Raw genomic sequence first — 15,172 nt, 5'->3', positions numbered from 1 at the left:
TTATTGGGGTATTTCTACTTTATTTTGGTTGATTTAGAATTACTGACCGTACTGCCATAACGAGTCGGGCAAAGGGCTGGTTCTTAGCCCCACGCAGACACGTGTGTCAGGACGCGCGTGGCTGGTAGAGTTTAGTCCCCAGCTTCCCCGTGCAAGACCCTGTGTATATAAGTGCACCGCGACATGTTATCCCTCAGGTTACAGAAGCCGCAGCCAGCGAAGGCAACCTGTGCCAAGATATAGTACATCATTGAGAATTCATTAAAAAAAATAACAATATCCTGGCACGTCAGTGAGAGGTAACGTTCCGGCCTCGCGCGCCCTTTCCCACCCAGAGATGCCATGATCCGTCCCGCAGGTTTCCGGCTAACTCCGATTCTGCCAATCTGTCTCGGTGCTCGTGCCGGCCGCCGCGTCGCTGCCCGCGGGGCGGGTGGTCTGGCTGTTCTGCGGTAAGTTTTTGGTCAGTGTGCCATAAATCCCCATTGCCTTGAAAAAGAGAGAGAGAGGACAGACATGTTAAGCCGATTTAACCCCTGCACACCCGCTCCTCCGTCCTCTCAAAGGCAGGATTAATGGGCCCAAGTCAGCCACTAGAGAGGAAAGGAGCCTGGGGGTCATTATTTCCGCTGACAAAAGCAGCTGAGGAACGTAACAAAGCACTGAGGAACGCCAGCGGGATGTTAGGTAGTATAGGGAGAGGTATTAGCAGAGAGAGAGAGGGGGGAGGTGATGCCACTGGCGAGACCTCGCCCTCGGATCATTGGCGAGACCTCGCCCTCGGATCATTGGCGAGACCTCACCCTGAGTAGTGTGTGCAGTTTGAGACCAAATCTCCAGTTTGAGGTTGTGCCAAAAATAGCTACCAACAAGATGAATGGTCTACAGCAGGAGGGCCAACTCCAAACTTCAAGGGCCACCAACAGGGCAGGTTCAGAGGATATCCCTGCTTCAGCACAGGTGGCTCAATCAGTGGCTTAGTCAAAGACTGAGCCACCTGTGCTGAAGCATGGATCCCCAATACCCGAGCTGTTGGTGACCCTTGAGGATTGGAGTTGGCCGCTGCTGGTTTACAGCATAAGACGTAACAGGAAGGTCTGAAGGACTTTAATACATACAGCTTAAAAGCTCAGGATAAAAGGGGGAGGGGGGCCGTGATTAACACTTTCACATACACAAAGGGGTTTAACCAAGTACAAGAGGGAATCATTTCAGGGAAGGTGAAGTGCTAGAACCAGAGGTCATTCTCTGGCGTGGGGGGCGGAGGGGAAACGTGAGGGAGAACTTCCCACAAAGTGCTAGAACCAGAGGTCATTCTCTGACGTGGGGGACGGGAGGGGAAACGTGAGGGAGAACTTCACACACAGTGCTAGAAACAGAGGTCATTCTCGGACGTGGGAGGGGAAACGTGAGGGAGAACTTCACACACAATGCTAGAACCAGAGGTCATTCTCTGGCGTGGGGGGCGGAGGGGAAACGTGAGGAAGAACTTCACACACAGTGCTAGAACCAGAGGTCATTCTCTGACGTGGGGGACGGGAGGGGAAACGTGAGGGAGAACTTCACACACAGTGCTAGAACCAGAGGTCATTCTCTGACGTGGGAGGGGAAACGTGAGGGAGAACTTCACACACAATGCTAGAACCAGAGGTCATTCTCTGGCGTGGGGGGCGGAGGGGAAACGTGAGGGAAAACTTCACACACAGTGCTAGAACCAGAGGTCATTCTCTGGCGTGGGGGGCGGAGGGTAAACGTGTGGGAGAACGTCACACAAAGTGCTAGAACCAGAGGTCATTCTCTGACATGGGGGGCGGAGGGGAAACGTGAGGGAGAACTTCACACACAGTGCTAGAACCAGAGGTCATTCTCTGACGTGGGGGACGGGAGGGGAAACGTGAGGGAGAACTTCACACACAGTGCTAGAACCAGAGGTCATTCTCTGACGTGGGAGGGGAAACGTGAGGGAGAACTTCACACACAATGCTAGAACCAGAGGTCATTCTCTGGCGTGGGGGGCGGAGGGGAAACGTGAGGGAAAACTTCACACACAGTGCTAGAACCAGAGGTCATTCTCTGGCGTGGGGGGCGGAGGGTAAACGTGTGGGAGAACGTCACACAAAGTGCTAGAACCAGAGGTCATTCTCTGACATGGGGGGCGGAGGGGAAACGTGAGGAAGAACGTCACACAAAGTGCTAGAACCAGAGGTCATTCTCTGACATGGGGGGCGGAGGGGAAACGTGAGGGAGAACTTCACACAAAGTGCTAGAACCAGAGGTCATTCTCTGACGTGGGGGGCGGAGGGGAAACGTGAGGGAGAACTTCCCACAAAGTGCTAGAACCAGAGGTCATTCTCTGACATGGGGGGCGGAGGGGAAACGTGAGGGAGAACTTCCCACATAGTGCTAGAACCAGAGGTCATACTCTGACGTGGGGGCGGGAGGGGAAACGTGAGGGAGAACTTCCCACATAGTGCTAGAACCAGAGGTCATACTCTGACGTGGGGCGGGAGGGGAGACGTGAGGGAGAACGACACACAAAGTGCTAGAACCAGAGGTCATTTTCTGGCCTGGGGGGTGGGAGGGGAAACGTGAGGGAGATCTTCCCACAAAGTGCTAGAACCAGAGGTCATTCTCTGGCATGGGGGGCGGAGGGGAAACATGAGGAAGAACGTCACACAAAGTGCTAGAACCAGAGGTCATTCTCTGGCCTGGGGGGCGGAGGGGAAACGTGAGGAAGAACGTCACACAAAGTGCTAGAACCAGAGGTCATTCTCTGACGTGGGGGGCGGAGGGGAAACGTGAGGGAGAACTTCACACAGTGCTAGAACCAGAGGTCATTCTCTGACGTGGGGGGCGGAGGGTAAACGTGAGGGAGAACTTCCCACATAGTGCTAGAACCAGAGGTCATTCTCTGACGTGGGGGTGGGAGGGGAAACGTGAGGGAGAACGTCACACAAAGTGTGGTGGGTTCTGGGAATAAAATAAAAAACAAGCACACCCAAAAATAATTGCAAGAAAAGGGGGAATAAAGGTTTTATTCACAAATCACTACAAAAAGTGTCACTATAAGGACCTTCCTCAGGGCGGAGATCCCCCTCGCTGGGGAGACGGGGGGGACAGCTTTGAGTCACCCATCTGTACTCCCGTCTTTATCAGTGTGTGCATAAAGGGGCCTTATTTTGAACTCATGGAACAGCCCCCAGCAGGTTGTACAGTCAGGGAACACACAGAGACTTGGGACAGACATCGGGCTAAATCCGAATGATGAAAAGAACCCAGGATCACACAGGGATTGGGTTTTATTTGGGCCAGCGAATTATTTTTGTTAGAAGAATGTTTATGGTTGTGCCCAGGCTGATCTTTATAGGTTAGGTCTGGCGGGTCATTGACCCTGAAGGAGCCCGTCATATAGATGGGGCAAGTGCTTATTTTGTCCTTTTCGGTGCCAGCGAGGTGACCCCGCTCCCCTGGAGGGGACGCAAGCAGCCTCACTGGCCCTTTATATACGCTGCGGTGTATGTTTTATTGCAGGTTTTGTGTGGTATTCTGCAACGTTTTTCTGTATTTGTAACACGACTTCATTTTCTCCAAGTCCGGTGTGTGTGTTGGGGGTAGGTGCCCCGGGGCGCGGGGATAGGTGCCCCGGGGCGCGGGGATAGGTGCCCCGGGGCGCGGGGATAGGTGCCCCAGGGCGCGGGGTTAAGCCCCCAGGGGGAGAAAAGTGGCGGTTAACACTCTTGGTATTGCCTCACTAGCCTCTATGGCAAACAACCAATGCTTCATGGGTATGCACAGGGGTGTATGGCCAGGGGCCAGTTTAGGTATACATGGGGGGGGGGGGGGGGGTAGTGTAGGTATACACAAGGTGTGGGGGGGGGGTTGGGAGAAGAGTGTAGGTGTACACATGGGGAAGGGGGGTAGTGTAGGTATACACGGGGGCTGGGGGGGAGGGGAAAGAGTGTAGGTGTACACATGGGGAAGGGGGGTAGTGTAGGTATACACGGGCTGGGGTGGGGGAGGGGAAAGAGTGTAGGTGTACACATGGGGAAGGGGGGGTAGTGTAGGTATGCACGGGGGCTGGGGGGGGGAGGGGAAAGAGTGTAGGTGTACACATGGGGAAGGGGGGTAGTGTAGGTATGCACGGGGGCTGGGGTGGGGGAGGGGAAAGAGTGTAGGTGTACACATGGGGAAGGGGGTAGTGTAGGTATGCACGGGGGCTGGGGTGGGGGAGGGGAAAGAGTGTAGGTAGCCTCAGCATTAAAGAGGTGAAATAAGTTTCTGCCATATGGTATTGTGATGAATCCTATTAAATTAACCCCACGGCTGACGCAATGGTGCCGCCACCCATTAATAACCAATCCGGCATGAAGGCTGCCATAGGAATGAAGACGTAACGCACTTTATTTCCCGGTGTGATATTAAAGCTGCAGTTCAGTGTTTTTTTTATTTTTTATTTTCATTTATTTTTTTACTTCAATAGTTTCATGTGTGCAATCTCTAATTACCTAAAGAACTGTATAGCTGCCGCTCAATTCGTTCTCCATGTATTGATCGGCGAAATTTGGTGACATAATTAGTGAAGGGATCTGTTTATATTCTGCTTGTCTGTCAGTGGAAGCTCATGAATATTCATGAGCACTCCTGCACTGACATGTGCTAGAGGGAGGGCAGGGCTGACAAAGGGGTGTGCCAGGGCTTGTGACAGGACATGAAGGGGCAGTGCCTTAGCAAATGGCTGTTAAAATAGAATACAAGAAAATTGGTCTTTCAGAGTTGTTTTTTAAAAACAGAAAATGCTAAAAGTATTTTTTCTTACTACAGAACTGATTTATTAAAAAAACCCACACATGCAGGATATTGGCTGACCTGCAGCTGTAACGGAGGTTAGTGAATCCCTGGCCACGGGGCATTATTTATTGTATTGGGCGTAAACGTGGTTTCTGTGACAAACCCCCGTGCGGTCAGCACCTGCCCCCTGCTGGCACGACCCCGTGACCTGCGCACTGACCTGGGTCACCATGCTGGTGACGTCCCCGGTGCTGGCCGGCAGGAGGATGGTGTTGGATTGCTGAGCCAGCTTGGAGAAGGCAGACACGTACTGCTCAGCCACCGCCAGAGACGCCGCGGCGCTCCCGTTCTGCAACACAACGCGTGCCACGCAGACACGTTACATACAACTCCGAGGACACGGACACACGCAGACACGTTACATACAACTCTGAGGACACGGACACACGCAGACACGTTACATACAACTCCGAGGACACGGACACACGCAGACACGTTACATACAACTCCGAGGACACGGACACACGCACACACGTTACATACAACTCCGAGGACACGGACACACGCAGACACGTTACATACAACTCTGAGGACACGGACACACGCAGACACGTTACATACAACTCTGAGGACACGGACACACACAGACACGTTACATACAACTCTGAGGACACGGACACACGCAGACACGTTACATACAACTCCGAGTACACGGACACACGCAGACACGTTACATACAACTCCGAGGACACGGACACACGCAGACACGTTACATACAACTCTGAGGACACGGACACACGCAGACACGTTACATACAACTCTGAGGACACGGACACACGCAGACACGTTACATACAACTCCGAGGACACGGACACACGCAGACACGTTACATACAACTCCGAGGACACGGACACACGCAGACACGTTACATACAACTCTGAAGACACGGACACACGCAGACACGTTACATACAACTCCGAGGACACGGACACACGCAGACACGTTACATACAACTCCGAGGACACGGACACACGCAGACACGTTACATACAACTCCGAGGACACGGACCACACGCAGACACGTTACATACAACTCTGAGGACACGGACACACGCAGACACGTTACATACAACTCCGAGGACACGGACACACGCAGACACGTTACATACAACTCCGAGGACACGGACACACGCAGACACGTTACATACAACTCCGAGGACACGGACACACGCAGACACGTTACATACAACTCCGAGGACACGGACACACGCAGACACGTTACATAGAACTCCGAGGACACGGACACACGCAGACACGTTACATACAACTCCGAGGACACGGACACACGCAGACACGTTACATACAACTCCGAGGACACGGACACACGCAGACACGTTACATACAACTCCGAGGACACGGACACACGCAGACACGTTACATACAACTCCGAGGACACGGACACACTGACTGAAGGAATGATTCAAACTGAAAGGCAGCCATTTAGTGAGCCCCGGGAAGCAGGATCTGTGCTGAGAGATCAGTCACTATCCACCCCCCCGTGCGAGACCAGCGGTCACTAGCCGCCCCCCCGTGCGAGACCCGCGGTCACTAGCCGCCCCCCCCCCCGTGCGAGACCAGCGGTCACTAGCCGCCCCCCCCCCCGTGCGAGACCAGCGGTCACTAGCCGCCCCTCCCCCGTGCGAGACCAGCGGTCACTAGCCGCCCCCCCCCCGTGCGAGACCAGCGGTCACTAGCCGCCCCCCCGTGCGAGACCAGCGGTCACTAGCCGCCCCCCCGTGCGAGACCCGCGGTCACTAGCCGCCCCCCCCCCGTGCGAGACCAGCGGTCACTAGCCGCCCCCCCCGTGCGAGACCAGCGGTCACTAGCCGCCCCCCCCCCGTGCGAGACCAGCGGTCACTAGCCGCCCCCCCGTGCGAGACCAGCGGTCACTAGCCGCCCCCCCCCCGTGCGAGACCAGCGGTCACTAGCCGCCCCCCCCCCCGTGCGAGACCAGCGGTCACTAGCCGCCCCCCCCGTGCGAGACCAGCGGTCACTAGCCGCCCCCCCCGTGCGAGACCCGCGGTCACTAGCCGCCCCCCCCCCCGTGCGAGACCAGCGGTCACTAGCCGCCCCCCCGTGCGAGACCAGCGGTCACTAGCCGCCCCCCCCCCCGTGCGAGACCAGCGGTCACTAGCCGCCCCCCCCCCGTGCGAGACCAGCGGTCACTAGCCGCCCCCCCGTGCGAGACCCGCGGTCACTAGCCGCCCCCCCCGTGCGAGACCAGCGGTCACTAGCCGCCCCCCCGTGCGAGACCAGCGGTCACTAGCCGCCCCCCCCCCGTGCGAGACCAGCGGTCACTAGCCGCCCCCCCCCGTGCGAGACCCGCGGTCACTAGCCGCCCCCCCCCCCGTGCAAGACCCGCGGTCACTAGCCGCTCCCCCGTGCGAGACCAGCGGTCACTAGCCGCCCCCCCGTGCGAGACCCGCGGTCACTAGCCGCTCCCCGTGCGAGACCAGCGGTCACTAGCCGCCCCCGTGCGAGACCAGCGGTCACTAGCCGCTCCCCCGTGCGAGACCAGCGGTCACTAGCCGCTCCCCCGTGCGAGACCCGCAGTCACTAGCCGCCCCCCGTGCGAGACCAGCGGTCACTAGCCGCTCCCCCGTGCGAGACCCGCGGTCACTAGCCGCCCCCCGTGCGAGACCAGCAGTCACTAGCCGCTCCCCCGTGCGAGACCCCGCGGTCACTAGCCGCTCCCCCCGTGCGAGACCAGCGGTCACTAGCCGCCCCCCCCCCCGTGCGAGACCAGCGGTCACTAGCCGCCCCCCCGTGCGAGACCCGCGGTCACTAGCCGCCCCCCCGTGCGAGACCCGCGGTCACTAGCCGCTCCCCCCGTGCGAGACCAGCGGTCACTAGCCGCCCCCCCCGTGCGAGACCAGCGGTCACTAGCCGCCCCCCCGTGCGAGACCCGCGGTCACTAGCCGCCCCCCCGTGCGAGACCAGCGGTCACTAGCCGCCCCCCCCGTGCGAGACCCGCGGTCACTAGCCGCCCCCCCCGTGCGAGACCAGCGGTCACTAGCCGCCCCCGTGCGAGACCAGCGGTCACTAGCCGCTCCCCCCGTGCGAGACCAGCGGTCACTAGCCGCCCCTGTGCGAGACCAGCGGTCACTAGCCGCCCCCCCCCCGTGCGAGACCAGCGGTCACTAGCCGCCCCCCCCCCGTGCGAGACCAGCGGTCACAAGCCGCCCCCCCCGTGCGAGACCCGTGGTCACTAGCCCCCCCTGTGCGAGACCCGCGGTCACTAGCCGCCCCCCCCGTGCGAGACCAGCGGTCACTAGCAGCTCCCCCGTGCGAGTCCCGCGGTCACTAGCCGCCCCCCCCCCCCCGTGCGAGACCAGCGGTCACTAGCCGCCCCCCCCCCCGTGCGAGACCAGCGGTCACTAGCCGCCCCCCCCGTGCGAGACCCGCGGTCACTAGCCGCCCCCCCGTGCGAGACCAGCGGTCACTAGCCGCCCCCCCCCCCCCCGCCGTGCAAGACCCGCGGTCACTAGCCGCTCCCCCGTGCGAGACCAGCGGTCACTAGCCGCCCCCCCCGTGCGAGACCCGCGGTCACTAGCCGCTTCCCCGTGCGAGACCAGCGGTCACTAGCCGCCCCCGTGCGAGACCAGCAGTCACTAGCCGCCCCCCCGTGCGAGACCCGCAGTCACTAGCCGCCCCCCCCCCGTGCGAGACCAGCGGTCACTAGCCGCCCCCCCCCCCCGTGCGAGACCTGCGGTCACTAGCCGCCCCCGTGCGAGACCAGCGGTCACTAGCCGCTCCCCCGTGCGAGACCCGCGGTCACTAGCCGCCCCCCGTGCGAGACCCGCGGTCACTAGCCGCCCCCCCATGCAAGACCAGCGGTCACTAGCCGCCCCCCCGTGCGAGACCCGCGGTCACTAGCCGCCCCCGTGCGAGACCCGCGGTCACTAGCCGCCCCCCCGTGCGAGACCAGCGGTCACTAGCCGCCCCCCCCCGTGCGAGACCAGCGGTCACTAGCCGCCCCCCCGTGCGAGACCAGCGGTCACTAGCCGCCCCCCCCCCCGTGCGAGACCAGCGGTCACTAGCCGCCCCCCCCCCGTGCGAGACCAGCGGTCACTAGCCGCCCCCCCGTGCGAGACCCGCGGTCACTAGCCGCCCCCCCCGTGCGAGACCAGCGGTCACTAGCCGCCCCCCCCGTGCGAGACCAGCGGTCACTAGCCGCCCCCCCCCGTGCGAGACCAGCGGTCACTAGCCGCCCCCCCCCCCGTGCGAGACCCGCGGTCACTAGCCGCCCCCCCCCCCGTGCAAGACCCGCGGTCACTAGCCGCTCCCCCCGTGCGAGACCAGCGGTCACTAGCCGCCCCCCCGTGCGAGACCCGCGGTCACTAGCCGCTCCCCGTGCGAGACCAGCGGTCACTAGCCGCCCCCGTGCGAGACCAGCAGTCACTAGCCGCCCCCCCCGTGCGAGACCCGCAGTCACTAGCCGCCCCCCCCCCGTGCGAGACCAGCGGTCACTAGCCGCCCCCCCCCCGTGCGAGACCTGCGGTCACTAGCCGCCCCCGTGCGAGACCAGCGGTCACTAGCCGCTCCCCCGTGCGAGACCCGCGGTCACTAGCCGCCCCCCGTGCGAGACCCGCGGTCACTAGCCGCCCCCCCCATGCAAGACCAGCGGTCACTAGCCGCCCCCCCGTGCGAGACCCGCGGTCACTAGCCGCCCCCGTGCGAGACCCGCGGTCACTAGCCGCCCCCCCCGTGCGAGACCAGCGGTCACTAGCCGCCCCCCCCCGTGCGAGACCAGCGGTCACTAGCCGCCCCCCCGTGCGAGACCAGCGGTCACTAGCCGCCCCCCCCCCCGTGCGAGACCAGCGGTCACTAGCCGCCCCCCCCCCGTGCGAGACCAGCGGTCACTAGCCGCCCCCCCGTGCGAGACCCGCGGTCACTAGCCGCCCCCCCCCGTGCGAGACCAGCGGTCACTAGCCGCCCCCCCGTGCGAGACCAGCGGTCACTAGCCGCCCCCCCCCGTGCGAGACCAGCGGTCACTAGCCGCCCCCCCCCCCGTGCGAGACCCGCGGTCACTAGCCGCCCCCCCCCCGTGCAAGACCCGCGGTCACTAGCCGCTCCCCCGTGCGAGACCAGCGGTCACTAGCCGCCCCCCCGTGCGAGACCCGCGGTCACTAGCCGCTCCCCGTGCGAGACCAGCGGTCACTAGCCGCCCCCGTGCGAGACCAGCGGTCACTAGCCGCTCCCCCGTGCGAGACCAGCGGTCACTAGCCGCTCCCCCGTGCGAGACCCGCGGTCACTAGCCGCCCCCCGTGCGAGACCAGCGGTCACTAGCCGCTCCCCCGTGCGAGACCCGCGGTCACTAGCCGCCCCCCGTGCGAGACCAGCAGTCACTAGCCGCTCCCCCGTGCGAGACCCGCGGTCACTAGCCGCTCCCCCCGTGCGAGACCAGCGGTCACTAGCCGCCCCCCCCCCCGTGCGAGACCAGCGGTCACTAGCCGCCCCCCCGTGCGAGACCCGCGGTCACTAGCCGCCCCCCCGTGCGAGACCCGCGGTCACTAGCCGCTCCCCCCGTGCGAGACCAGCGGTCACTAGCCGCCCCCCCCGTGCGAGACCAGCGGTCACTAGCCGCCCCCCGTGCGAGACCCGCGGTCACTAGCCGCCCCCCCGTGCGAGACCAGCGGTCACTAGCCGCCCCCCCGTGCGAGACCCGCGGTCACTAGCCGCCCCCCCCCGTGCGAGACCAGCGGTCACTAGCCGCCCCCGTGCGAGACCAGCGGTCACTAGCCGCTCCCCCCGTGCGAGACCAGCGGTCACTAGCCGCCCCTGTGCGAGACCAGCGGTCACTAGCCGCCCCCCCCCCCGTGCGAGACCAGCGGTCACTAGCCGCCCCCCCCCGTGCGAGACCAGCGGTCACAAGCCGCCCCCCCGTGCGAGACCCGTGGTCACTAGCCCCCCCTGTGCGAGACCCACGGTCACTAGCCGCCCCCCCCCGTGCGAGACCAGCGGTCACTAGCCGCCCCCCCGTGCGAGACCAGCGGTCACTAGCAGCTCCCCCGTGCGAGACCCGCGGTCACTAGCCGCCCCCCCCCCCCGTGCGAGACCAGCGGTCACTAGCCGCCCCCCCCGTGCGAGACCAGCGGTCACTAGCCGCCCCCCCCGTGCGAGACCCGCGGTCACTAGCCGCCCCCCCGTGCGAGACCAGCGGTCACTAGCCGCCCCCCCCCCCCCCGCCGTGCAAGACCCGCGGTCACTAGCCGCTCCCCCGTGCGAGACCAGCGGTCACTAGCCGCCCCCCCCGTGCGAGACCCACGGTCACTAGCCGCTCCCCGTGCGAGACCAGCGGTCACTAGCCGCCCCCGTGCGAGACCAGCAGTCACTAGCCGCCCCCCCGTGCGAGACCCGCAGTCACTAGCCGCCCCCCCCCCCGTGCGAGACCAGCGGTCACTAGCCGCCCCCCCCCCCCGTGCGAGACCTGCGGTCACTAGCCGCCCCTGTGCGAGACCAGCGGTCACTAGCCGCTCCCCCGTGCGAGACCCGCGGTCACTAGCCGCCCCCCGTGCGAGACCCGCGGTCACTAGCCGCCCCCCCATGCAAGACCAGCGGTCACTAGCCGCCCCCCCGTGCGAGACCCGCGGTCACTAGCCGCCCCCGTGCGAGACCCGCGGTCACTAGCCGCCCGCCCGTGCGAGACCAGCGGTCACTAGCCGCCCCCCCGTGCGAGACCCGCGGTCACTAGCCGCCCCCCCCGTGCGAGACCAGCGGTCACTAGCCGCCCCCCCCGTGCGAGACCAGCAGTCACTAGCCGCTCCCCGTGCGAGACCAGCAGTCACTAGCCGCTCCCCGTGCGAGACCAGCGGTCACTAGCCGCCCCCCCGTGCAAGACCAGCGGTCACTAGCCGCCCCCGTGTGAGACCAGCGGTCACTAGCCGCTCCCCGTGCGAGACCAGCAGTCACTAGCCGCCCCCCCGTGCAAGACCAGCGGTCACTAGCCGCCCCCGTGCGAGACCAGCGGTCACTAGCCGCTCCCCCCGTGCGAGACCAGCGGTCACTAGCCGCCCCTGTGCGAGACCAGCGGTCACTAGCCGCCCCCCCCCGTGCGAGACCAGCGGTCACTAGCCGCCCCCCCCCTGTGCGAGACCAGCGGTCACTAGCCGCCCCCCCCCCTGTGCGAGACCAGCGGTCACTAGCCGCTCCCCCGTGCGAGACCCGTGGTCACTAGCCCCCCCTGTGCGAGACCCGCGGTCACTAGCCGCCCCCCCCCGTGCGAGTCCAGCGGTCACTAGCCGCCCCCCCCGTGCGAGACCCGCGGTAACTAGCCGCCCCCCCCGTGCGAGACCCGCGGTCACTAGCCGCCCCCCCCCCCGTGCGAGTCCAGCGGTCATTAGCCGCCCCCCCCGTGCGAGACCAGCGGTCACTAGCCGCCCCCCCCGTGCGAGACCAGCGGTCACTAGCCGCTCCCCCGTGCGAGACCAGCGGTCACTAGCCGCCCCCCCCGTGCGAGACCCGCGGTCACTAGCCCCCCCCCCCCGTGCGAGACCAGCGGTCACTAGCCGCCCCCCCCCCCCGTGCAAGACCCGCGGTCACTAGCCGCTCCCCCGTGCGAGACCCGCGGTCACTAGCCGCCCCCCCCCGTGCGAGACCAGCGGTCACTAGCCGCCCCCCCCCCTGCGAGACCAGCGGTCACTAGCCGCCCCCCCCCCTGCGAGACCCGCGGTCACTAGCCGCCCCCCCCCGTGCGAGACCAGCGGTCACTAGCCGCCCCCCCCCGTGCGAGACCCGCGGTCACTAGCCGCTCCCCCGTGCGAGACCAGCGGTCACTAGCCGCCCCCCCCCCCGTGCGAGACCCGCGGTCACTAGCCGCTCCCCCGTGCGAGACCCGCGGTCACTAGCCGCCCCCCCGTGCGAGACCCGCGGTCACTAGCCGCTCCCCCCGTGCGAGACCCGCGGTCACTAGCCGCTCCCCCCCGTGCGAGACCAGCGGTCACTAGCCGCTCCCCCGTGCGAGACCCGCGGTCACTAGCCGCCCCCCCGTGCGAGACCAGCGGTCACTAGCCGCCCCCCCGTGCAAGACCAGCGGTCACTAGCCGCTCCCCCGTGCGAGACCCGCGGTCACTAGCCGCCCCCCCACCGTGCGAGACCAGCGGTCACTAGCCGCCCCCCCCCCCGTGCGAGACCAGCGGTCACTAGCCGCCCCCCCCGTGCGAGACCCGCGGTCACTAGCCGCCCCCCCCGTGCAAGACCAGCGGTCACTAGCCGCCCCCGTGCGAGACCAGCGGTCACTAGCCGCCCCTGTGCGAGACCAGCGGTCACTAGCCGCCCCCCCCCGTGCGAGACCAGCGGTCACTAGCCGCCCCCCCCCGTGCGAGACCCGCGGTCACTAGCCGCTCCCCCGTGCGAGACCCGCGGTCACTAGCCGCCCCCCCGTGCAAGACCCGCGGTCACTAGCCGCCCCCCCGTGCGAGACCCGCGGTCACTAGCCGCCCCTGTGCGAGACCAGCGGTCACTAGCCGCTCCCCCCGTGCGAGACCAGCGGTCACTAGCCACTCCCCCGTGCGAGACCCGCGGTCACTAGCCGCCCCTGTGCGAGACCAGCGGTCACTAGCCGCCCCCCCGTGCAAGACCAGCGGTCACTAGCCGCCCCTGTGCGAGACCAGCGGTCACTAGCCACCCCCGTGCGAGCCCAGCGGTCACTAGCCGCCCCCCCGTGCAAGACCAGCGGTCACTAGCCGCCCCTGTGCGAGACCAGCGGTCACTAGCCGCCCCCCCCCCCGTGCGAGACCAGCGGTCACTAGCCGCCCCCCCCCCCCGTGCGAGACCAGCGGTCACTAGCCGCCCCCCCCTGTGCGAGACCAGCGGTCACTAGCCGCTCTCCCGTGCGAGACCAGCGGTCACTAGCCGCCCCCCCGTGCGAGACCAGCGGTCACTAGCCGCTCCCCCCGTGCGAGACCAGCGGTCACTAGCCGCTCCCCCCGTGCGAGACCAGCGGTCACTAGCCGCTCCCCCCGTGCGAGACCAGCGGTCACTAGCCGCTCCCCCCGTGCGAGACCAGCGGTCACTAGCCGCCCCCGTGCGAGACCAGCGGTCACTAGCCGCCCCCGTGCGAGACCAGCGGTCACTAGCCGCCCCCCCCCCCCCCGTGCGAGACCAGCGGTCACTAGCCGCCCCCCCGTGCGAGACCAGCGGTCACTAGCCGCCCCCCCGTGCGAGACCCGCGGTCACTAGCCCCCCCGTGCGAGACCAGCGGTCACTAGCCGCCCCCCCCCCGTGCGAGACCAGCGGTCACTAGCCGCCCCCCCGTGCGAGACCAGCGGTCACTAGCCGCTCCCCTGTGCGAGACCCGCTGTCACTAGCCGCTCCCCCTGTGCGAGACCAGCGGTCACTAGCCGCCCCTGTGCGAGACCCGCGGTCACTAGCCGCCCCCCCCCCCCCGTGCGAGACCCACGGTCACTAGCCGCCCCCCCGTGCGAGACCAGCGGTCACTAGCCGCTCCCCTGTGCGAGACCAGCGGTCACTAGCCGCCCCCCCGTGCGAGACCAGCGGTCACTAGCCGCCCCCCCGTGCGAGACCAGCGGTCACTAGCCGCCCCCCCCGTGCGAGACCCGCGGTCACTAGCCGCTCCCCCCGTGCGAGACCAGCGGTCACTAGCCGCCCCCCCGTGCGAGACCAGCGGTCACTAGCCCCTCCCCCCGTGCGAGACCCGCGGTCACTAGCCGCTCCCCCCGTGCGAGACCAGCGGTCACTAGCCGCCCCTGTGCGAGACCCGCGGTCACTAGCCGCTCCCCCCCGTGCGAGACCAGCGGTCACTAGCCGCCCCTGTGCGAGACCCGCGGTCACTAGCCGCTCCCCCCGTGCGAGACCAGCGGTCACTAGCCCCTCCCCCGTGCGAGACCAGCGGTCACTAGCTGCTCCTCACACCCCAGGTGTCGCTACGTCTCATCAGATGACGCATGATTGCCCCGCCTCCTCCCGGCGCTCCGTACCTGCTCTGCCAGTGCGTCTGCGATCAGGCGGATCGCCTCCCCTCGCGCCTTCGCTCGGGCCAGGATCGCGTTAGCCTCACCTTAATCAAATAAAGCCGTGTAAGTGCGGAGCCCGATTCCATGTGCACCCACAGAACGCGCCCCGAGACCGGGGTGCGCACACACACACACACACACACACACACACACACACACACACACACACACACACACACACACACACACACACACACACATACACATACACACACACACACACACAGAGCGCGCCCGGCGCCCGATTCCCACAGAACGTGCCCCGCGCCCGGGGTGCGCACACACACTCACACTCACACAGAACGTGCCCCGAGCCCGGGGTGCGCACACACACACACACTCACACACACT

At 65.5% G+C, this 15,172-nt stretch overlaps 1 long non-coding RNA gene across 1 annotated transcript; it reads right to left on the bottom strand.

Moving 5' to 3' along the window:
• On the bottom strand, window positions 1-14,891 carry LOC142473365 (uncharacterized). The gene is made up of 3 exons (XR_012790067.1): window positions 14,786-14,891; window positions 5,009-5,137; window positions 1-489 (listed from the first exon to the last, which is right to left on the bottom strand). It is a non-coding gene; the product is annotated as an uncharacterized LOC142473365 (long non-coding RNA).
• Between the last annotated feature and the right edge of the window lie 281 nt (window positions 14,892-15,172).

This window comes from Ascaphus truei, chromosome 1 (genome assembly GCF_040206685.1).
Source record: "Ascaphus truei isolate aAscTru1 chromosome 1, aAscTru1.hap1, whole genome shotgun sequence".
Taxonomy (NCBI): domain Eukaryota; kingdom Metazoa; phylum Chordata; class Amphibia; order Anura; family Ascaphidae; genus Ascaphus; species Ascaphus truei.
This window is presented reverse-complemented; position numbering and strand designations above follow the sequence as displayed.